Source organism: Bos mutus, chromosome 9 (genome assembly GCF_027580195.1).
Source record: "Bos mutus isolate GX-2022 chromosome 9, NWIPB_WYAK_1.1, whole genome shotgun sequence".
NCBI lineage: Eukaryota > Metazoa > Chordata > Mammalia > Artiodactyla > Bovidae > Bos > Bos mutus.
Window position 1 is genome coordinate 26,015,783 of NC_091625.1, and position 25,004 is coordinate 26,040,786.

General features: G+C 43.4%; 1 long non-coding RNA gene across 1 annotated transcript; it reads right to left on the reverse strand.

The window, feature by feature from the left end:
• Positions 1-13,252: 13,252 nt before the first annotated feature.
• On the reverse strand, positions 13,253-25,000 carry LOC138989202 (uncharacterized). The gene is made up of 3 exons (XR_011465455.1): positions 24,886-25,000; positions 17,880-18,067; positions 13,253-13,665 (listed from the first exon to the last, which is right to left on the reverse strand). It is a non-coding gene; the product is annotated as an uncharacterized lncRNA (long non-coding RNA).
• Between the last annotated feature and the right edge of the window lie 4 nt (positions 25,001-25,004).

A 25,004-nucleotide genomic window follows, 5' to 3' on the forward strand; every position in this document is an offset into this window, starting at 1 on the left:
AGTAAGAAGGGGACTTCTGTGCTGGTACAGGGGATGGGAGTCCACCTGCCAATGCAGGGGACACAGGTTCGATTCCTGGTCTGGGACGATTCCACAACCACTGAAGCCCGCATGCCCTAAAGCCCACCACTGAGAAGTCCCCAAGAGAAACTGTACAGAGGACCAGGCCCAGGAAAATCATGTCCTTTAATACTGCAGAGTCTTGATTCTAAGGCTTGTCTAAGTCTTGACATCTCTTGCTTGAGGCCAAAAGGACAGATTGTGTGGAGAATTCTGTGTAAGTGGAAGCAGGATTAGAACCTACACCAAAGAATGCCAAGAAGTCTTTTGATTCTTAGACATCCTCCGCCTACCATTCTTGTGGTGAGTGCAGCGGGGAGAAACTGAGAAGGACAGCTCAGAGACAAGAGAGCAACATCTGCAAGAGGGAGAGGGCTCAGAATAGCTCTTGCAACAGGCTTAATGCATGTCCTCCTGCTGTAATCCCATCCCAGGCAGGGGGGTGGTCAGGGGACCCATCGTGGGCAGGGGTTGGGGAGAGGGGGGCTTCCAGCCACACCCACCATGGTCAAAGCTGATCATGATGTGATCTAAACGCTGCTTATGGTGGCAGATATGGGAGCAGAAAGGAAGAGACTTGATAAGAGATCACAATGACTGAAAGAGTAGAGCCATCCAAAGTCACAGTTTTGAGCCAAAATAATGGGAATAATGTACTGAGAGAACTACAGGGAGCAGAAAGAGATGCTTGCTCTGAGTAGATAATTATTCCTCCCTCTTTTTTACACATCCCAGTCTAGCAAAGCTCACAAAACTTAAATGAAATTTCAAATTCCTGGTGCATCATCTTGGAGGCTTCAACAAAAGCAAGTAATTCAATACGCAAGTTTCCCCACAAGTTCATTTTTTATTTTGTTGTTGTTGTTTTTTGGGTTTTTTAATTTGGAGAGATTTTTTTAAAGGGACTGTACATATAAGATGAGGCTTCCCAGGTGGCACTAGTGGTAAAGAACCTGCCTGCCAATATAGGAGACTTAAGAGATGAGGGCTCAATCCATGGGTTGGGAAGATCCCCTGGAGGAGGGCATAGCAACCCACTCCAGTACTCTTGCCTGGAGAATCCCATGGACAGAGGAGCCCGGCGGGCTACGGTCCATGGCGTCCAAAAAGTTGGACATAACTGAGTGACTTTACATGCAGTAGCACATATAAGATAGTCTTACTTCTTATGAGGTAGGACAGAACATGATAACGGTTTCTTAATAAAAGCATGAGTTTCTATTCCTCGAGTACTGATTTTATTCCAAGCATTATGCTCATCACTTTATATACACTACAGCAATAATATTGTTTTCATTTTCCTGATGAGGAAATTTAGGCACTACGAAGTTAAAAATATTAAGAAATTCATCCCAAGGCACACGGATAGTAAATGGCCATTTCAAGCTGCAAACTTAGATCTGACTTCAACACACTTATCAAGGGTTACAAATGATGTTCATATTGCCTCTGACTTCACTTTTCTATTATCTATCAAACTGGCAGGCTTTTCTCTGGTGGCCACTACAAAATTAACCGGCATTCTTTTAACTAGATTGCAACTCACTGGTTATTTAACTGAACTATTAATGAGTCAGTTTAGTCAGCACTCTTAATTCCTTGTTAACTTGTTAAAGCATGAAACTGATTGAATATCTAGCATGTACAGAGCACATCAATCTGCTAGAGAAACTGGAAACAGAGACTTTCCTTCCATGTCCATAGTTTATCATCCATGGAGAGACATACTTTGAGAAATAAGGTATAATTCCAAAATCAGGCTGAACACCACTGCACAGCATACCATTTAGACTCTTATTATAGTAAAAAATTCTATTCAATAGTTTGAATTCAGTTTGGAGAAAGGCTTACCTAGTATGCAAAATGACAATAAATGGGATGATAATCTAATGTAAACCATACCACCAATTCTTGCAAAGAGATTAAGGCACTAACTTTTTCCTCATCTATATTTAAAATGTTTTTCTTTTTACCCTTTGACCCCCTTCTTCCATTTCTCTCACTCACCACCCTCTACCTTTGGCAACCATCAATCCATTCTCCATGAGTAATAACTTTTTAAAAAAATTAAAAGTTCAGTAAGTCAACAATACTTAAATGTAAAAAAAATTAAACATTGTAAAGGATGTGAGAGTTGAACTATAAAGAAAGCTGAGTGCTGAAGAATTGATGCTTTTGACTCTTGAGAGTCCCTTGGACTGCAAGGAGATCCATCCTAAAGGAGATCAGTCCTGAGTGTTCATTGAAAGGACTGATGCTGAAGCTGAAACTCCAATACTTTGGCCACCAGATGCGAAGAGCTGACTCATTTGAAAAGACCCTGATGCTGGGAAAGATTGAGGGCAGGAGGAGAAGGGGACGACATAGGATGAGGTGGTTGGATGGCATCACCAACTCGATGGACATGAGTTTGGGTAAACTCCCGGGAGTTGGTGATGGACAGGGAGGCCTGGCATTGCTGTGGTCCATGAGGTCACAAAGAGTCAGACATGACTGAGTGACTGAACTGAACTGAATTGAAAGCATGAATAAAAGAACACATGTGAAAAAAAGAAAACTATACTTTTGTATATACACACCGAAGACAAATAATTGCAATGATTTTTCAGAATCAAATCAGATGAAATCACTATTTTTCATTGAATCATTAAAGTCCTTCCTTTCCCAAACAGTTATTTGGGCCTGAACAACCCATGTCATTACTTTTATTATCTCCTTGACTTTAGCAGGGGATGTGTAGAATGAGAAAAGTTATTTCAGAATGAAAGTTTAAAAAGCAAAGTCAGAAGGGGGAAGTCACAGACCTGGGTGACCTCATCCTGCATGGAAACAATAATTCAGTAAGTCCATAAGGGCAGCAGAGTTTGCTGACCGCCTTCTCCACTGAAGCCAGCACAGAGGGGCAAGGAGCGCTGAGCCAGGAACACAGCGGCCGGGCGAACAATTTACAATAACAAGGTCCGTTCCAAACAGGAACACTGCAGGGAAAGGCAACCCTCTTGGTGAGAACTGTCTCTTGCTTGAAATCATTAAAAACCAAGTACAGTTTAGATCTAGGGATGGTATTTCTTGGAATATTCCTCAAAGGGGAGCCACTTGTGCTCCCAGCTATGCCGTGGGCCCTAAAGCTGTCCTTTCCTCATGGAAATTTGCCACTTTTGTCTGGTCACATGCTCTGTGATCTCAGGAAATGAAAGTCACTTCCCTAAATCAATCACCAAAAGGGATTTCAGACCTCAGTGATGCTAAACTCAGAGAAAGGGACAGAAAAAAAAGATAGTGACTTCCTAACAACTGTCAATGTTTTTCTTTCCAGTTTCAACAGTTTTATCTTACAATCACAGCTCTTCGTTATTGGAGGTGAATATGGTACAAGATTTGAGAACCTGTTTCATGAATGCTCAGGCTGCTGGCATTGTAAAGGGTCAAAGTGATGAAGTGAATAAAGACCTTGCTTGGGAACTCAGTGATTTAGAGGTAAGCTCAACAGCTCACATTTGCTGAGCCTCAACCCAAAGATTTGTATCAGAAGGACTTCCCTGGTAGTCCAGTGGTTAAGATTCTGCTGCCAATGCAGGAGACCTGGGTTCGATCCCTGATCTGGGAAGGTCCCATAAGCTGCAGAGCAACGGAGCCTGTGAACTACTGTGGCTCACACACTCTAGGGCCCACGTGCTGCAACTGCTGAAGCCAAAAATAAATAATCAATACATTTAAAAACAACAATTTGTCTCATCTTAAGTCACCAAGAGACTATCGTGTTATATTTCTCCATTTAATATGGAATCTATTACTATTCAGAAGTATCGTGGACCTCGCATCTCACTCTAATAAATTCCAGTGCAACTCCAAACCAGTCACAGACAGAAATACACTATGTACTGAGATATAACCATTTTTTTTTGAATGTTTGGTAGAATACAGAAGCTATTTTGTTTCACAAGTATAACATGATGATTTTTATGGGGGAGGTGAAGAATAATTTATCCAGTGGGGGAGGAATGTAATTGGCTTGAATATAGAGCACTTGGAATTGGGCCAGGACAACAGCCAAGTTACTGAAAAGAATACTCCATTTTGGACACCAAAAATTAAAATGGCACCCCCTACCCCCGCCCCTGTAGAAGCTTGTATTCTCATACTTATTTTTTCTCTCTCTCAAAGTAGAAAATACGCAATACCTTACTCAAGGACTGTATCAGAAATGTTTGCAGGGGATCCACTGAATGCTAAGACACTGTGCTACGCATTCCCAGTCTTCATGGTTCTGCGCTGTCTGTACAGTCAAGCTCCCCTCATGATCCCACAAATGCCTGTCTTGGCCCCCACTTCAGCCTACAAGTGATCCCCGGTGGTGCAATGCAGTTTCAGGAAAACAGACCTGGAAAGAAAGAGGCCTGAGAAGACTGGAAACAGATTGGGCAGCAAAGCAAGAAATTGTCCCTGGTACCTGGATGATGGCCTAAAGGCTGAGTGGGTGCCAGGGGAGTCTGCCCCTTGACGTGAACACTCCTTGATGCAATGCCCAGAGGCCAGAACAGAGATTTCTAAAATGCAGAACCCAGGGACTTGCCTGGCAGTCCACTGATTAAGATGCCCTGTTTCCAATGCATGGGGTGCAGGTTCGATCCCAGCCAGGGATCTAAGATCCCACATGTGGTGTGGCCAAAATAAATTTAAAAAAATTTTTAAAGATCACTGACCTTAGATCACTATACAAATATAAAAGCAATTTTAATAAATAAATGAACAAAATGTGGAACCTGGAGCAAATCCCCATGTGTCTCTCCACCTCCTCCCTCCAGCCTTACTCTAAGGCTGGTGTTACCAACCTGGGTCTAACTCAAAGCTTAGGCTCTTAGTGTGTGTGTGTGTTAGTCACTCAATCATGTCCGACTCTTTGTGACCCCATGGACTGTAACCCCCAGGCTCTTCTATCCATGGAATTCCCCAGGCAAGAATACTGGAGTGGGTAGCCATTCCCTTCTCCAGGGGATCTTCCCAACCCAGCAATCGAACCCGGGTCTCCTGCATTGCAGGCGGATTCTTTACCATCTGAGCCACCACAGAAGCCCTCAATTAATGGTAAAGTCATGATAAATCTCTCTGAATTTACTTTGTTCTTAAACATTTTATTTATTGCTATTCTTAAAATCAAGAGTTGTAGAAGTCCTTGGCCTGGTCTAATGAAAGGGCAGGCTTTTGGGTGCACATCTAAAAACACAAATGAGTTCAAATGATTCCATTCTATTTCTGAAAACCCTAGTCTATTCCTCCAAATTCAACTTCTTAAGGCTCACCATGGCCCCTTGCATTAGCTGGAAGTATTGCTTCTTATCTCAAGCTTATCATGAACTGTTATTTCTATTATACTTCCCCTTCTTCAAAGTCTTGCATGCAAATGCTTATTTTTCAAAACTCAAACTTAATTTTTTGGTAGGGTCGCTGAGGATTATGTCTTACCATTCAAGCTAATTGTATTTAAAAACAGACAAAAAAGCACAAAGAAACAGGTACGAGGATTACGAGTCCGAGGGAGACTGACTTGGGAGAAAAGCATCCACACACCAGCTTCAGCAGGATGTGGGATTTTTGCCACTGACTTTTTTCTATTCATGGTCTCACTTGTGAACAGTAGAAGCGAAAGGAGCTGGTTGGTGGTCTGCGCCTGTCCAGTCAATGCTGGGAAACTGTCAGGATTACAATGCTCCTTTGTTGGCTGGCTTGGCAGCGATGCCAAGAGCTGAATGGGCCACAGAGACTGAACTAGTTATGACGACCGCTGCGTCCCCCCGAATGACCAGAGGCCCTCCCCACCCCATCGCCTGGCCACCCCGGGATGACAGTGTGGACACGGAGACACTCCTACTCCCCCCACAAATATGCTCCACCAAGTTGGCCGACGGAAAGCATCGGCTACCTGATGATCCATCTGATTCAGGAGGGGCATCAAGCTTACTGGAAACTTGCAAAAAAAAAAAAAAAGCAAGCAGAAAAACGAGATAGAAAGTGTATCTTGAAAACACTATCGTGTAATTATGTGCTAATCTTTTCCCACTGAAACTGTACAGGGAATTTTGCAGATGGAGAGTAAAGGATGAAACACTAAACTTAGGACAAAACAGAAAAAGAAGTTCCCCTCGGATGATATTCATGGAGAAAAATATGACCTGACCCATTTAGGTCACAGTGATTTTTATGTTTGTTTTTGACAAATCACACGTCCCTGTGTCCCAATTTTCAGATTGAGATGCATCTCCCAATAACAGAGAAAGACACTAAAGTCTAGGAAGCAGGTAGGGCAAGAAAAGAGATTACTAAACAGAAAATGAGTTGTTTTCTAACAGCTTTCTGCTAACCCAGACTCCTGGTTTTATTTAAGAAGCCCACTGCCTTTGAAAATACACAGGGTCTTTTCAATAGCAAAAGATCAAATGATGTTAATCAGGCACTGGGGCCTAATCCTTTAATGCCGCTGTCTCTTTACATTATAAACATTCCAGCTGTATGAGCTGGAACGATTTTTATCTTAGCTTGTCTTTTCTTCTTCTTCCTCTCTCTTTAAATTCTAGGTTTTGCCAATCAGTACAGAATAGGCTTTCTTCTACCTCCTTGCTAACCCCCATCCAGCAATAATCTGTTGTGCCTTAGAACCAAGGAAGACAAGAAGATGGGGCAGTGGGTACCTCCATCTCCCTGTTTTCTAATCCACGTCCTTCACACATTTAAGTCAGTTCCAGTAGAAAAGCCACGACTGCTGGGCACCGCATACAGCTCACGGTTCTCCATGCTCATCATCTCTGCTCCCGCTCAGCTACTGGTTTGGCCTGATAGGTTCAGTTCACGTACCATGGGAATGGATGCAATTACAGCTACTATTGACTGCTTTTTTTTTTTTTCTTAAACCCCGTCTTTGCTGCAGAAAGATAATAATTATATTTTGAAAATAGTAGCATGTTTAGCCAAAAGAATTGACTGGGACAGAGAGAAGGCTATGTGACAGCTGTCTTCAGATATTTGACCTGCCACATTGTTGACATAGGACTGGACTTCTGGAGGAATGCAGAACCATCACAGCAGTGATTCTGGGGGTGTGGTGGTGTGCAGAGACACTTAGAGAATTCTTTAGGTTACATCTCTGCCGAGATGCTAATGTCACTGCAGCAGAATGCCATCGTTATCCTGAGAGTCTGACCTATTTCTTAGGAAGATGAGGATGGAAAAAATTGAGGTGTGTCAAACTGGACTATAAATTCCACCAAATCAGTTGAACTACATGTAATCCCCTTATCTTTTTATTCCTAAAGCCTAACAGGGCTGGACATGCGGAAAGTGCTCAAAAATGCTTTTTGAAGTATTATTTTGTTGACGAATTAAAAAAAAAAAAAGCAGGGAAGCAAATTTCACTTTAATACAAGTGGAATGCTCTAAGAAGAAGCACTGTCCTAGGTGGCTATATGAGAGACAGTGAGCTCTTCATCTTTGGAGGAGTTCAGACAAACTGGAGATAGTGTTATGTAAGCTGAGGAGCTGACCCTGTTTATACAGTGAGAACAGTGGCAGTCCATTTTAGCTCCAGGCCAAGGAAAAACTCCAACACCTTCTACTCATGACCATGAGCAGATTCATCTTTCGAAGGGTATAGAAAGATGCAGCCCGCAATATTGTCAGTTTAAACCAGGGCTCCAGATCCTTGTGCCCTGCTTTCTGGGAGTTCTGTGTTAAATTTGAGTCACAGTTTATTAAATCCTAAGTTTGTAATTTCTATTCCTAAAACTAAAGATTTTTTTTTTTTTTTTTTTACCAAGAAGAACACTTGTACCTTTGAAAGTCTCCATGGATATGATTTTCTTCATTAGAGCATCATTTGAATGCTGATGTGTATTAGCCTAGAGCCGTGGTTGACAGGTCCTAAAAACCCAATTCCCTCTTCTTGTGGAACTAAAGACCTTGAAACCCCTCTCTTTATCACACTAATTTGGGGCCCAAATTTCCAAATTAATTTAAATGTGGCCCATAAGAGAATTCCAACATTTCTTGAAACATTGTAAGGCTTTTGAAGACTTCCCCCCACCCATGACTGCTTTTCCCTCCTCTTCCTTCCTTTTTCTTTTCCTCCTCCTTCTTTTAATTCTGAATGAAGTTTATCATCTCAGGAAATGTGGTACCTTGATAATCTCTTTTTGAGATTATCTGTGCATCCCACGTTGATTTATACTGAACAACTGTGGCTGGTTAAAAAGAAGTAATAAAGAGGGAAGCCTCATGCTCAACTGGTAGACTTGCTGTGATGATCTTTTGGTGAAGAGCGCCACCTCTCATCAGCAAACCAAGGTAGCCTTTCTGCGGGCCAGAGTCAGAGACGAAACGGAAAAATAAGTCAGCGATCACAAGCATTTTCTCTTTGCACAGCATTCCATCACCTTTTGGACCTCAGACTGCACCTCATGGCTGTTTCAGTGGGAGCAGTTCTGGGCTCTAAAATCATTATTTACCATCTATGAATTCACTGTTAAAAGATAGTAATTCTTAATTTATTTCTCAGCCTGGACCATTCTTTAAAATCTTGGACTTTCTACTGAATAACAGTGGTAACAATGACAGACTATTTTCTTGGGCTCCAAAATCACCGTGGACAGTGACTAGAGTCATGAAATAAAAAGACACTTGCTCGGAGAAGGCAATGGCACCCCACTCCAGTACTCTTGCCTGGAAAATCCCATGGACAGAGGAGCCTGGTAGGCTGCAGTTCATGGGGTCCCGAAGAGTCGGAAACGACTGAGGGACTTCACTTTCACTTTTCACTTGCATGCATTGGAGAAGGAAATGGCAACCCACTCCAGTGTTCTTGCCTGGAGAATCCCAGGGATGGCGTAGCCTGGTGGGCTGCTGTCTATGGGACTGCACAGAGTCGGACACGACTGAAGCAATTTAGCAGCAGCAGCAGCAGCAGCTCCTTGGAAGGAAAGCTATGACAAACCTAGACAGCATATTAAAAAGCAGAGACATTAATTTGCCAACAAAGTTCCATCTAGTCAAAGCTATGCTTTTTCCAGTAGTCATCTATGGATGTGAGAGTTGGACCATAAAGAAGGCTGAAGAATTGATGCTTTTGAACTGTGGTGTTGGAAAAGACTCTTGAGAGTCCCTTGGGCTGCAAGGAGATCAAACCAGTCAATCCTCAAAGAAATCAATCCTGAATATTCATTGGAAGGACTGTTGGTGAAGCTGAAGCTCCAATACTTTGGCACCTGATGTGAAGAGCTGACTCATTTGAAAAGACCCTGATGCTGGGAAAGATTGAAGGCGGGAGGAGAAGGGGACGACAGAGGATGAGATGGTTGGATGGCATCACCGATTCAACAACCACGACTTTGAACAAACTCTGGGAGAAGGTGAAGGACAGGGAGGTTTGGGGTGCTACAGTCCACGGAGTATCAAAGAGTCGGACATGACTGAGCGACTGAACCGCAATGTAGCATGTGAAGTGGAAGTCCTATGTGTAAAGGTTAAAAGCCAGGCTCTTTGATCTGCCAATTTGGATGGAATCCCAGCTTCACTGCTTACTTATTAGCTGGGTGCCCTCTGGTGAGTTACTGAACCTGCCTAAGCTTGACATCCTGAGGGAATATCAATTTAGTGCACATTTTATTGAGCCGTATTAAGATAGAATACACTGTTGATGGGAATCTAAATTGGCGCAGCCACTATGGAGAACGTACGAAGATTCTTTAAAAAACTAGAGTTACCATGTCATCCTGCAATCCCACTCCTGGGCATAGATCCAGAGAAAATTCTAATTCAAAAAGATAGGGAATTCCCTAATGGTCTAGTGGTTAGGACTTGGTGCTTTTACTGCTAAAGGCCCAGGTTCAATCCCTGAAAAGATACATGAACCCTAATATCCATAGCAGCACTATTTACAATAGCCAAGACATGAAAGCAACCTAAATGTCCATGGATATATATATATATATATATATATATATATATATATATTTGCTTTCCTAGTGGCTTGGATGGTAAAGAATCTGCCTGCAATGCAAGAGACCTGGGCTCAATCCCTGGGTAAGGAAGATCTCCTAGAGAAGAAAAAGGCACCCGCTCCAGTATTCCTGCCTGGAGAATTCCATGCACAGAAGAGCCTAGTGGGCTACAGGCCAATGGGTGGCAAACAGTCAGACACGACTGAAGCGACTTAGCACCCATCTATGTCTACATCTATCTATCTACCTACCTATCTATATACACACACAAAAATATGGGTTTCCCAGGTGGTGTCAGTGGTAAAGAACCTGCCTGCCAATGCAAGAGACATAAGAGTGGCAGGTTTGATCCCTGGATCTAGAAGATTCTCTGGAGTAGGGCATGGCACACACTCCAGTATTCTTGGCTGGAGAATCCCATGGACAGAGGAGCCTGGCAGGCTGCAGTCCATAGGGTCACAAAGAGTTGGACATGACTGAAGAGACTCAGCACACGGCATGCATATATATATATGGAACACTTCTTGTTTACTCACTCAGTCATGTCTGACTCTCTTGCAACACCATGAACTACAGCCCACCAGGCTCCTCGATCCATGGGATTTCCCAGGCAAGAATACTGGAGTGGGTTGCCATTTCCTACTATAAGAGATCTTCCCAACCCAGGGGTTGAACCCATGTTTCTTGTGTCTCTAGCATTGGCAGGTGGATTCTTTATCACTGAGTCACCAGGAAGGCCAATGGAATACTACTCAGCCATTAAAAAAGAATGAAATAATGCCATTTGCAGCAATATGGATGGATCCAGAGATTATTGTACTAAGTGAAGTCAGTCAGAAAGAGAAAGACAGATAGTACATGAGATCACTTATATGTGGAATTTGACATATGATACAAATGAACTTACTTACAAAAAAGCAAGTCTCAGACACAGAAAACAAACATCATTACCAAAGGGAAGTGGGGAGGTGGAAAGGCATAAATTAGGAGTTTGGGATTAGCAGATACATACACTGTATATACAATACAAATGATAAACAAGTTCCTGCTGTATAGCATAGGGAACTATATTCAGTATCTTGTAGTAAACCATAATGCGAAAGAACATGATAAAGAATATATGTATATATAACTGAATCAGTTTGTTGTACACCTGAAACTAACACAACATTCTAAATTAACTACATTTCAACAAAAAATAAAGACAGAAAACATAAAGTACAGTGATGCATGCAAGGCACCAAGCAAATTAACATTAGTTTGTTTTAGTATTATGAGATTGCTGGTTCTTTCTGTTCATAAGGTTCTGTGTGATAAATAATTGGGGAGAGTTGGGTCTCTTAGCCCTTAAAATATTTCACTTAGGTCTCCCACCCCGTTACTATGGCTCTAGCTGAGACTTCACCTCAAAGGACATAGAGCAAATGAAGGTGTCATGACACAAAACTGTTTTGTGCTAAGTCGCTTCAGTCGTGTCCGACTCTTTGCGACCTCATGGACTGTAGCCTGCCAGGCTGCTCTGTCCATGGGATTCTCCAGGCAAGAATACTGGAGTAGGTTGCCGCGCCCTCCAGAGGATCTTCCCAACACAGGGATCCAATCCAAGTCTCATGTCTCCTACATTGGCAGGCAGGGTTTTTACCACTAGCACCACCTATAAGACCCTAAGGATCCATGAGTTTGGGGATAAACTTAAGAATATCTGCCTTTTTCCCCCTTCCCTCCCTACGCTACTTTTGTCTTCAGAACTACATCCCTTACAAAAAAAACTTGAGAAGAGTCAATTTCAGAATGTCTTCTTGACTCTGTTCCTCGTAAGTGTCCCCAGTAATCTTAGACCCTTTATAAACTTTATGAACTTATAAATAAGCCACCGTGTTTTAAAAATTATATTGCAAATAATTTAGTTAATTTACTCTATTTCCTCTTTCAGATTATGAACTTCACGATGTCTAGCCTCTTCCTGTTTTTCGCATTACACCCCATGTTCAAGTTCCAGGAATGATTCAAACAGCATTAATGCCTAGACGTTACATAAACCCAGGCTCATGCTGTGCTACTATCGCCTACTTGTTTGGGATCCTTGGGAAAGTTGCATCAGTTCTCTGAACCTTGGTTTCTTTGTTCATAAAATGACGGCAATCATGCAGAGTTCCCCGCAGTCTTAGAAGTAACACTTGAAAAGTCCTTAACACATAATAAGCCTTCAGTAAAAGGTCAGGATCTGTACTTTTCTCTTTAAATGGTCTAGTATGACTATTACCACCATGATGACCACCATCTCTAAGCCTATCATTGGCCCAGATTCTCAAGAACTAAAGAAAAGCAGAAGAAAGGAGATATAAAAAGCCAGAAAAACGTGATGAGAACTGAAAGCTTTTGCTGAAACCAAATCAGCAAACACAGGACAATAAATGTAGTATTCCAGAGTGCAGCCCAGCAGGCTTCAGCACGGTGATGAGAGAGAACACTGGTGAGATAGCGCCACTTAGTGGCGGTCTCCTAATATTACATGCAGCGACTCAGTAAGCGGTGGGGAAATAATTGCCAAAGGAGCCTCCAGTTTATCCCTTTTGTCTCTATTCAGAAGATGGGTGTGCACCTCTTGTACCACCTGTGCACCCATCCCGAATGGGGCTGTGGACAGCGCTCATGGATCTGCTCAGTAGCACTTTCCTGTGTGCTTGTTCAGATCAGATCAGATCAGTCGCTCAGTCGTGTCCAACTCTTTGTGACCCCATGAATCGCAGCACGCCAGGCCTCCCTGTCCATCACCAACTCCAGGACTTCACTCAGACTCACGTCCATCGAGTCAGTGATGCCATCCAGCCATCTCATCCTCTGTCGTCCCCTTCTCCTCTTGCCCCCAATCCCTACCAGCATCAGAGTCTTTTCCAATGAGTCAACTCTTCGCATGAGGTGGCCAAAGTACTGAAGTCTCAGCTTTAGCATCATTCCTTCCAAAGAAATCCCAGGGCTGATCTCCTTCAGAATGGACTGGTTGGATCTCCTTGCAGTCCAAGGGACTCTCAAGAGTCTTCTCCAACACCACAGTTCAAAAGCATCAATTCTTTGGCGCTCAGCCTTCTTCACAGTCCAACTCTCACATCCATATATGACCACAGGAAAAACCATAGCCTTGACTAGACAAACCTTTGTTGGCAAAGTAATGTCTCTGCTTTTGAATATGCTGTCTAGGTTGGTCATAACTTTCCTTCCAAGGAGTAAGCGTCTTTTAATTTCATGGCTGCAGTCACCATCTGCAGTGATTTTGGAGCCCAGAAAAATAAAGTCTGACACTGTTTCCACTGTTTCCCCATCTATTTCCCATGAAGTGGTGGGTCCGGATGCCATGATCTTCGTTTTTCTGAATGTTGAGCTTTAAGCCAACTTTTTCACTCTCCACTTTCACTTTCATCAAGAGGCTTTTGAGTTCCTCTTCACTTTCTGTGCTTGTTACTTCTACGTTAATAGCTAGATCCTCTGTGCTTATCAATTAACTCATTGGCAACAAGTCAGCAATTAACCAACATATTAATTAATCACAAAGTAACAAGGATAATGAGATTCTTCTTGACATTGGCAGGATAAACTGTGACCTTGGTCATCATTTCCCCCTCTGCAAAGAAGGGAAAAAATACTTTTTGTAAGTTTCTCAAATGAAGTTCAGAAAATTATGAATGCTTAAGAAAAATGTTTTATCTATCATGATAGGGCATCTTGCAGTTACTGAAAATAATTAAATACAATGATGTTCAGTGAGGGGTTATACAGCGCTGTATAGACATTCAGTCCTGAATCCCTGGGAAAGAGAAAATAAGCAGATTCGATTAACTTTGTATTATTTATTCACTTGTTCATTGTAGAATCTATGAAGACAAACTAATTCCACCAACAAATGAAAATTCCAGTAGCTCAAGAATAAAGCAACATACCCTTCAACTGTAAGAAAATTTTAGAATTTTAGAATTAGAACTTTAGGAAGAAGAGGGCTTCCTGGGTAGCTCAGTGGCAAAGAATCTGCCTGCCAATTGCAGGCAGATTCAGCTTCAATCCCTGGGTCGAGAAGACCCCTTGGTAAAGAAAATGACAACCCACTCTAGGATTCTTGTCTGGAAAATCCTCACGGACAGAGGAGCCTGGCGGGCTACAGTCCATAGGGTCACAAAGAGTCGGGACACGGTTGAGCATGCACGCAATCCCTCTTAAAGAAGGTTTCTTCTTATATAAATGACACTATGTTTATCGAATGCACATTTTTTGTGATTTGGTCTTTTAACCTTGATTGCTGTGTAAGGTTTTGTTACAGAACAGTCTGGATCGATTAACAAGTCAGGCTGTAAAACACCTTCTACAACGTGTCATTTATTTGCAGAGAGGCAGCCTGGGAGAGAATTAAAAACAGCTGAAGGCACATACACACCCATTGCTGCTCCTTTTTTAAAAGGCAGTTTAAAAGCGCAGATCAAGAGAGAATAGGAGGAAACAGAAAGTTAGAGTGGAACAGATGCTGCTGCCGTGGCTCTGACCCAAGACAGGCTCCAGCCTCAGAGACAGAAAGGACCATCCAGGCAGCTTGACATCTCCTTCCCAACTCTCTGCCACCCAGCTTCACCTGTGCATGGGAGAAGAGGGGAACACGTGTGTCCCAGTCCTGAATGCCCTTGTTTTATGAAAATTCCAAGACTTTTGGACCAATGGCATCTCTTCTGGTAGATACTGGAAAACATCTCCCAAACAGACTGAAGTTTGTTCATTAAGTTAACATTTTTGCCCTCCTGACTTGTGCTCTTCCGTAAACATCTCAATGGGGCTTCCCTGGTGGCTCAGTGGTAAAGAATCTGCCTGCAATGCAGGAGCCACAGGTTTGATTCCTGGTTAGGAAGATCCCCTGGAGAAGAGCATGGCAACCCACTCCAGTACTCTTGCCTGGAGAATCCCATGGACAGAAGAGCCTGGCCGGCTACAGTCCACAGGGTCACAAAGAGTCGGATACAACTGAAGCAACTTAGCACACTCACAAAAGGAGAAGAGAGCAACGGAGGATGAGAAGGTTGGATGACATCACCAATTCAATGGATATGAACTTGGGCAAACTCTGGGAGACAGTGAGGGACAGGGAAGCCTGGCATGCTGCAGTCCATGGGGTTGCAAAGAGTCGGACCGGACTTAGTGATAGAACAACAACACTTCCCACCTTCTGAGGTCAGAAAGGAAACTTATAAGGGTAAGATAAAAAATTACCATTTCAATTAAGTTGAACCAAAAACACACACAGAACCTGATTTATTCCTAGAGAAAGTTTGAGATGCACTTTGCCTATAACAGCATTTCTGCTCTGTATCACCTTCCAAGCTCTGACATATAATTCCTTGGTAATACAGCCACTTGAAATTCATTCAACATTTACCAAGTAATGGCATATTCTGACACAGCGTCTCTCTTTGTGAAATGATTTCCTCACACAGGAGAACTTGATGACTGCCAGGATTCCCACAATGCCATTCTAGAAAGTCCTAGGAGGTGGTGTGGATACTAGAAAATACATGACCATTGGTGCTACCACGTTTCAATTCTGACACAGCAATTTAACACGTGTACCATCTCGGGCAAATTTTTTTTTTATCTTTCTGAGTCTGTTTTCTCACCTGCAGAAAACAAATAACACTCTGAAGGACGGTACAAATTTGAATAATACAGTAGAACTCTTAGTGCAGAGTCTGGCACCAATAAGATATTCTTTAAAGAAAGGTATTATCAGGACTTCCCTGCTGATCCAGTGGTTAAGAATCTGCCTGTCAATTCAAGGGACACAGGTTTGATCTTTGATCTGGAAAGATTCCCACATGTCTCAGGGCAACTAAGCCTGTGTGCCAATAACTGCTGAGCCCACGCTCCACAACAAAAAAAGCCACTGCAATGAGAAGCCCACTGTAACTGGAACTAGAGTAGTCCCTGCTCTCCGCAACTACAGAAAAGCCTGTGCAGTAACAAAGACAGTTCAGTTCAGTCGCTCAGTGCTCAGTCATGTCTGATTCCTTGCGACCCCAAGGACTGCAGCACGCCAGGCCTCCCTGTCCATCAACTCCCAGAGTTTGTTAAACTCATGTCCATTGAGTCAGTGATGCCATCCAACCATCTCGTCCTCTGTCGCCCCCTTCTCCTGCCTTCAATCTTTCCCAGCATCAGGGTCTTTTCCAGTGAGTCAGCTGATCACATCAGGTGGCCAAAGTACTGGAGCTTCAGCTTCAGCATCGGTCCTTCCAATGACTATTCAGGACTGATTTCTTTTAGGATTAACTGGGTTGATCTCCTTGCAGTCCAAGGGACTCTCAAGAGTCTTCTCCAAACCACAGTTCAAAAGCACCAACTCTTAGGCACTCAGCAACAAAGACCCAGTGCACCAAAAATTTAAAATGAATAAATAAAAATAATTTTTTAAAAAGAAAGGCATTATCATTTCTATCTAAATACTTCTTGTACTCACTGCCTGATGCATGCATGCTAAGGTGCTTCAGTCATGGACAACTCTTTGCGACCCTATGGACCGTAGCCTGCCAGGCGCCTCTGTCCATGAGATTCTCCAGGCGAGAATACTGCAGTGGGTTGCCATGCCCTCCTCCAGGGGATCTTCCCAATGCAGGGACTGGATCCACATCTCCTGGGGCTCCTGCACTGCAGGCAGATACTCCACCACTCTTACCCTCTCACAAGCCCCCACTCCTCCTGCAAGACTGCCTGACTGTCCTGAGCTTTTAGTGAGGCTAAGCCCTGCAGTTTTAGTATCTGTCCTTATTTCTAATTGTTTTCCTAGAGCCAATGTCTGTTTCCACCACTTGTAATATTCACCACTCACTGCCTTTGCTGTTTGCCATTCTCATTCTTGTTCTCCCCCCTCTTCCGTCAGACTTCCTCTATACATCCTGTCTTGAAGGCTGATGTGGTTTGGTTTGCCTTTTATGACTCTGAAAATGCACTGAAGGATCTCTATTCTTCCTGAACATCAAACCAAGAAACCATTAAGTGCCAGTGCCATCTTGGGCCCAATCCAACAGGTTTTGGTCTAATGGCTTTAATGAATGTTGGATGCTCTGGGGCTGTTTTTTTTTTTTTTTCTGTTAGACACACTTTAAAAATCACATGCCCCTTTAACCCTCTGGGTTCCATGTCACTCCAGATGTATAAGATTACTGGAATTTTGGCCTCTGGGATACCTGAGGTGTTGTTACAAAACATACAGGTTTACTCTTTAATAGTGAGGAATGTGCTAGAACAACAGCATTTGTTTTAATTGGGAGTGAAAAAAAAGAAAGACTGTTAGAAGCGTCATATTATCAGAATTGTTTTCTGGCTCTCTTTTGGTTTATTCTATATATTACTTAACTTGGCTGCTATTTTATAGGAGTAATTATTTTTATTTAACATGGAAATGCTACTGCTGAGTATGCGTGACAGTTTCTTTCTTTTTTTCTCTTTTTTTGTCTGTGTTTGGAGAAGAACTCCAGCACCTGGTCTACGATACCTGATGGGTCTCTGAATGTGAGCACATGCAAGTGTGCTCAGTTGCTTAGTCGTGTCTAACTCTTTGGGACCCCACGAACTGCAGCCCACCAGGCTCTTCTGTCCATGGGATTCTCCAGGTGAGAATACTGGAGTGCGTTGCCATGCCCTCCTCCAGGGGATCTTCCCAACCCAGGGATCAAACCCACATCTCCCTGTATCTCCAGCCTTTGCAGGCAGATTCTTTACCACCGAACCATCTGGGGAGCCCTAGGTCACCATGTAGCAGCTCCCAAAACAGGGGCTGGCGTCAAGGTCCTCCGTGAAATTCACCTGGAGTGCCACCCTATTCCTCATGATACCTGCTGATGAACAGGGGCAGGCTGTAGTCTCAGTCAATTAAGACAGATAAAAGTTCCAATCCGTTCCATGTGATAAGGATGGAGTGATACAGTAGCTGAAGACTCTTGTGCAGTTATGAAACTCTTTAGTCACTGTAGATGGTTATCTATGGAGAAAGTCTGGCAGCGTGCCAGAAAACTCATGTAAGAGATTATTGATTAATACTCAGATAATAATGTAAAACATAAACCAAAACAATACTGTAGTACCATCTTTATACATGCAGAACCCCCACTCTGTAATCTAGATGTGTCCAGGGGTGATTCTAACACACCTACTCATGACAGTTAGCGTGGAGCCAAACTGTTCTTGCTCAGCTTAAGAAGATACATCTTTCTGGGCAACGTCTCGGCCATTACCCTCAGCCAACAGACAGGGTGCACTCTGCAGCTGCTCATCTGAGCAGAGAGCATCCCTCCACCTCTGCCCCTGATGGCTGGTTTTATGGAAGACTGCTGCCCACTCCTAACTTATTTTGTTGCACTGCAGTCCTGCACCACAGGCAAGCAAGCGGCAAAAGGGAACAAAGCCCAGGCTCTTTCCCTTGAGCAAATACTCCCATTGGAATACTCATCCACTCCACAGACTTACTCTCCTACGTTTCACTTCTGTGAGCTGAACTGCTCTGCTTAACCTACTTATGTGTGTGTGTGTGAGCTCAGTTGCCTCACTTGTGTCCGACTCTTTGCAACCCTATGGACCACAGTGTGCTAGGCTCCTCTATCCATGGGATTCTCCAGGCAAGAATCCCGGAGTGGGTCGTCATGCCCTCCTGCAAGGGATCTTTCTGACCCGGGGACAGAATTCGTGTCTCCTGCGTTGCAGGCAGATTCTTCACCCACTGAGCCACCTGAGAAGCCCAACCTAGTTACATAAATGATCAAAGCCTTCCTGATTCCCCTCACCTTTCCAGGACCTCTGTGGCCAAGCTCCAGAGCCTGTCTACCCTACTTTAAAAAGGGATTACACGTGAAAATTATTTGTTTACTTTATTTTCTCACTCAAGTTAACGTAAATATACTTCCATTTTCTGCCAATTACAATTCATCGACAATATGAGTTTAATTGTAAGCATTTTCATTTTGGAGCTATACACTGCAGCTTCTTAACTGCAGCATAAGAGACATCTGGCTGAATAATTCTTTGTTGTGGGCGGTTGTCACAGGCTTTGCAGTTTTAGTAGCAGCCCTGACCTCTGCTTCCTAGACGCACACCCTCCACCCTGTTCTGTGACAACCAGATATTGTCTGATTTGGACAATGTCTCCAAACATTGCCAAATGTTCCTTTGGGGCAAAGTCACCCGGAGATTGAGAGTCACTGATAAAGACCAACTATTAAACCTTTTTATCAATGAAGACAGGGCAGGCAGAAGCATTATTTCTTTCTTGGGTATCCAAAGGAAAAAATTTTTAAAAAGAACATAGGTTTTAGTCTCTTTTCTTTCATCTGTTCCTAAGACATTTTTATAAACATTTTCTGGGCAAATTTTCTTGGATCAATCCATTGCTATCTGTTCACTTGCCCAGTGCTTTACACAAATAGTGAAAGTGAAGTCCCTCAGTCGTGTCCGACTCTTTGCGACCCCATGGACTGCAGCCTACCAGGCTCCTCTGGCCATGGGATTTTCCAGGCAAGAGTCCTGGAGTGGATTGCCATTTCCTTCTCCAGGGGATCTTCCCAACCAAAGGACTGAACCTGGGTCTCCCACATTGTAGACAGACTCTTTACTGTCTGAGCCACCAGGGAAGTCTCCAAATCTATTTTATACACAGGATCTTAATTTCCACAAGATGTGGTACTAAAAGCCAGAGGGTTGGGAAGCAGCAAGGTGTCAATAAAGAAAGATTTGGAGGAAGACAGGCCAGAGCTTCAATTCTGGAAGCATTGTTCATTGGTTGTAAAAACTTAGGCCAGCTCTTCAGCTTCTGTGCCCCTCAGTTTTCTCATCAGAAACGTGGAAATGTCATCATGGAGAAACACTGGGTGAATTAAAATGAGGTGAGATGAATAACAATATATCTCACTTAGCAGAGACTTAATCAGTGACAACTTTTTAAATTAGAACACCAAGACCAGAGCTTCCTGGAGACCCCACGGCCTTCCTGCCCCTACATCGAGGCAGCTTTCTCAATAGCAGTGCTTTTTGCCCCATTCTGGTCATAGACCTCTTTAAGGTCTGATTCTTTCCTTATTTAGCACCACCTACCTAAGAACTGCTTCCCAGGTGGCCCAGTGTAAAGAATTCCCCTGCCAATGCAGGAGACACAGGAGGTGCAGGTTCGATCCCTGGGTCAGGAAGATCCCCTGGAGAGTTCCATGGACAGGGGAGCCTGGTGGGGTATGGAATATGGGTCGCAAAGGGATGGACAGGACTGAGCGACTGAGCACATGTGCTCCTAAAGAATAGCTCTTGGCCCACCATCATGGCACCCCACTCCAGTACTCTCGCCTGGAAAATCCCATGGACAGAGGAGCCTGGAGGGCTGCAGCCCATGGGGTTGCGAAGAGTCGGACACGAATGAAGCGACTTAGCAGCAGCAGCACCATCCTAAACCATGTGTTAAACAAGCTCCACTGTCCTTGGCATTCATTCGGTGCTCAGTGGTATTTAATTCTGTTGCTATCCTACTCTCCAAAACAACTACTTTATGTCATCTTCTCTTTCCATAACCCTCCAATGTCTCCTCTTCCGTTCACAGATTTCCTGGTCTCCTCTCTTCCTGGGATGGTAAGATTGCATTTCACAGGTCTCTTCCTTTGAAGCTACCACGGTGGTGTTCCTTATTTTGGCCAATGATATATAGAATAAGGGTCAGATGTCATTTCCAGGGACAGGCTGTAAGGGGCAGGATGCCACTCTTCCCTGTTTCAATTTCAGTAATACAGAAGAACAGCGAGTCACCCAGCTCCCCGGCTGAGGTTAGAGCAACATCCCCTACTTGACCAGCAATAGAGATTTAGCCTGAGAGAGAAACAGACCTTTGTCATGTCAAACTCCTCAGATACAGAGTTTGCAAGTTACTACAACATAACCTAGTCAAGACTTCACTTCCTATTTCAGTGACAAAATAGAAACAATCAGAAGGCAACTCTGAAATCTCTCATGACCACAACTGCCATTAATTAGTCACCATTTATTCTCCTTTCCTTCTGTATTATGGATGAATACTCCTGAGACCAATCTTTTGTCTTGTACCCTAGACTGTATGTTCTTCTATCTACTCGAGGCCATCATTCCAGCATTTTTCTCCTTTGTCTCTTAAATCATCAATTTTCCCCTCTCTACTAGGTCACCTCCATCAGTAAATAAGATACTAATATAATACCCCAATCTTCTGAAAAAAAGAAAAGAAAGAAATGTCCTCTAGTAGCCCCACTCATTTTAAAAGAGGTGCAATATTTACTCTTGTTCTCTCTGGAACCATCTTCAGGTAGGGTCCTGCTTACCCCAATCAACTAAATCTGCTCTTATCAAGGTCAGCAGTGACAATGAATTTGCTAAATCTAGTAGTCAAATCTCAGTCCTTATCTGATAGACAGAGTACCTGATGAACTACTGATGGAGGTTCATGACATTGTACAGGAGACAGGGATCAAGACCATCCCCAAGAAAAAGAAATGCAAAAAACCAAAATGGCTGTCTGAGGAGGGCTTACAATAGCTGTGAGAAGAAGAGAAGCCAGAGGCAAAGGAGAAAAGGAAAGATATATCCATTTGAATGCAGAGTTCCAAAGAATAGCAAGGAGAGATAAGAAAGCCTTCCTCAGTGATCAGTCCAAAGAAATAGAGGAAAACAATAGAATGGGAAAGTCTAGAGATCTCTTCAAGAAAATTAGAGATACCAAGGTAATATTTCATGCAAAGATGGACTCAATAAAGGACAGAAATGGTATGGACCTAACAGAAGCAGAAGATATTAAGAAGAGGTGGCAAGAATACACTGAAGAACTGTACAAAAAAGATCTTCAAGACCCAGATAATCATGATGGTGTGATCACTCACCTAGAGCCAGACATCCTGGAATGTGAAGTCAAGTGGGCCTTAGGAAGCATCATTACAAACAAAGCTAGTGGAGGTGATGGAATTTCAGTTGAGCTATTTCAAATCTGAAAAGATGATGCTGTGAAAGTGTTGCACTCAATATGCCAGCAAATTTGGAAAACTCAGCAGTGGCCACAGGACTGGAAAAGGTCCGTTTTCATTCCAATTCCTAAGAAAGGGAATGCCAAAGAATGCTCAAACTACCACACGATTGTACTCATCTCACACGCTAGCAATGTAATGCTCAAAATTCTCCAAGCCAGGCTTCAATAATACGTGAACCGTGAACTTCCAGATGTTCAAGCTGGTTTTAGAAAAGGCAGAGGAACCAGAGATCAAATTGCCAACATCCACTGGATCATTGAAAAAGGAAGAGAGTTCCAGAAAAACATCTATTTCTGCTTTATTGACTATGCCAAAGCCTTTGACTGTGTGGATCACAATAAACTGTGGAAAATTCTGAAAGAGATGGGAATACCAGACCACCTGACCTGCCTCTTAAGAAATCTGTATGCAGGGCAGGAAGCAACAGTTAGAACTGGACATGGAACAACAGACTGGTTCCAAATAGGAAAAGGAGTACCTCAAGGCTGTATATTATCACCCTGCTTATTTAACTTATATACAGAGTACATCATGAGAAAAGCTGGGCTGGAAGAAGCACAAGCTGGAATCAAGATTGCCAGGAGAAATATCAGTAACCTCAGATATGCAGATGATACCACCCTTATGGCAGAAAGTGAAGGAGAACTAAAGAGCCTCTTGATGAAAGTGAAAGAGGAGAGTGAAAAAGTTGGCTTAAAGCTCAACATTCAGAAAACTAAGATCATGGCATCTGGTCCCATCACTTCATGGCAAATAAATGGATAAACATTGGAAACAGTGGCAGACTTTTTTTCTTTTTTTGGCTCCCAAATCACTGCAGATGGTGACTGCAGCCAAGAAATAAAAAGACACTTACTCCTTGGAAGGAAAGTTATGACCAACCTAGACAGCATATTAAAAAGCAGAGACATTATTTTGCCAACAAAGGTTTGTCTAGTCAAGGCTATGGTTTTTCCTGTGGTCATGTATGGATGTGAGAGTTGGACTGTGAAGAAGGCTGAGCGCCGAAGAATTGATGCTTTTGAACTGTGGTATTGGAGAAGACTCTTGAGAGTCCCTTGGACTGCAAGGAGATCCAATCAGTCAATCCTAAAGGAAATCAGTCCTGAATGTTCATTGGAAGGACTGATGTTGAAACTGAAACTCCAACACTTTGGCCACCTGATGTGAAGAGCTGACTCATTTGAAAAGACCCTGATGCTGGGAGGGATTGGGGCAGGAGGAAAAGGGGACAACAGATGAGATGGTTGGATGGCATCACTGACTCAATGGATGTGAGTTTGAGTAAACTCCAGGAGTTGGTGATGGACAGGGAGGCCTGGTGTGCTGCAGTCTCGACTGAGAAACTGAACTGACTGACTGATAAGATATAACGCTGACTTCATTGATCACATTCTTTCCTTCTTGAAATATTTTCTTCATTTGGCCTTCAGGACACAACTATCTCTTAGTCTTCTATTTCACTGGCTACTTCATCCTGGCCTCTCAAACTCTAAATGTTGGTTTGCCTGAGACCTGAGGCTTCAGACATCCTTTCTTCTTCATCCACACTTCTCCACCACATAGTCTCATCCAGTTTCTTGGTTTTTCGAACCGTCCTATGTTGCTGACACAAAATTGTTACCTTTCTCCTGACCTTTAGATTTACATCTCTACTAAGATCTCTGATAGGTATCTCAACATGTCCTAAACTAAACTGCTGATTCCTACCCTTCCCACAACCTACTCTTACAGTTTTCTCCAGCTCAGTATATAGCAACTCCATCCTTTTGGTTGGTCAGGTAAAATTTGTGAAGTCACCCTTGATTCCTCTTTCTCTCAACCCCCATGTCCAATCTGTCACAAACCCTGTTAGTCATACCTTTAAATTATACCCCAAATTCCACATCTTACCATCTCCACTACTAGAATCCTGGATGAAGCCAAAATCATCTCCCCAAAGAATTACTTCAATAGATTCCTAACTGGTCTCTCTACTTCCTTCCTCCTTATAGAGTCTGTTTTCTATGCTACCCGCTCTCATGGAGTCCTTCAGTAGGCACATCACTAATGGCTCAGATGGTAAAGGATCTGCCTGCAAAGCAGAAGACCTGAGTTTGATCCCTGGGTCGGGAAGATCCCCTGGAGAAGGGAATGGCCACCCACTTCAGTATTCTTGCCTGGAGAATTCCATGGACACAGGAACCTGGGGGGCTACAGTCCATGGGGTCACAAAGAGTGGGATACGACTGAGTGACTAACACTGCTGCTGCTGCTAAGTAGCTTCAGTCGTGTCCGACTCTGTGCGACCCCATAGACGGCCGCCCACCAGGCTCCCTGGGATTCTCGAGTGCCTTTAAAACCTGGCACCCTTGGTTGTTGATAGAATTAAGACAGACGCTTGAGACAGGCCCTGAACAACTTTTCGGGGTAGGGGATTCTTTATCACTTGCGGTGTCAGGGAGGTTGTGATTTCATCATGGGATTGTTCTCACTCCCTAGCCATTTATCCTCACCTCCAAGTCCTCTAGTTATGGCTAGCATCCAATCCTTCCAGTACTCCTGTCACTCCTAATTAATGTCCCCTTCCAACTCACTTTCCTTGTGCCCCCGTTAAAAATGTTTACAGATTGCTAGCTTGGAGGTAGAGTTTCTCTCTTCCTGCAGTCCAGAGGCAAGATTTTGGTGCATTATGACATAACCCTCCCTCCTCCACGCCACTCTCTCTGCCCGTCCCCAGGGAACTGCAAGCCCTTCAAAAGTTTGATGGAGTGCAGTTGAGCAGAGTTTAGCAAATAACTAACGCATACCTAGATGCTCCAAGTACAGAGTCTCTGACGTGGGTGGTGCAATGCTCACCGGCTGCCACCGGGGCCAGAAGGGCGGAAGTCTGGATAGAAGGGTTGAGGAAACCGAGACAGAAACGTAA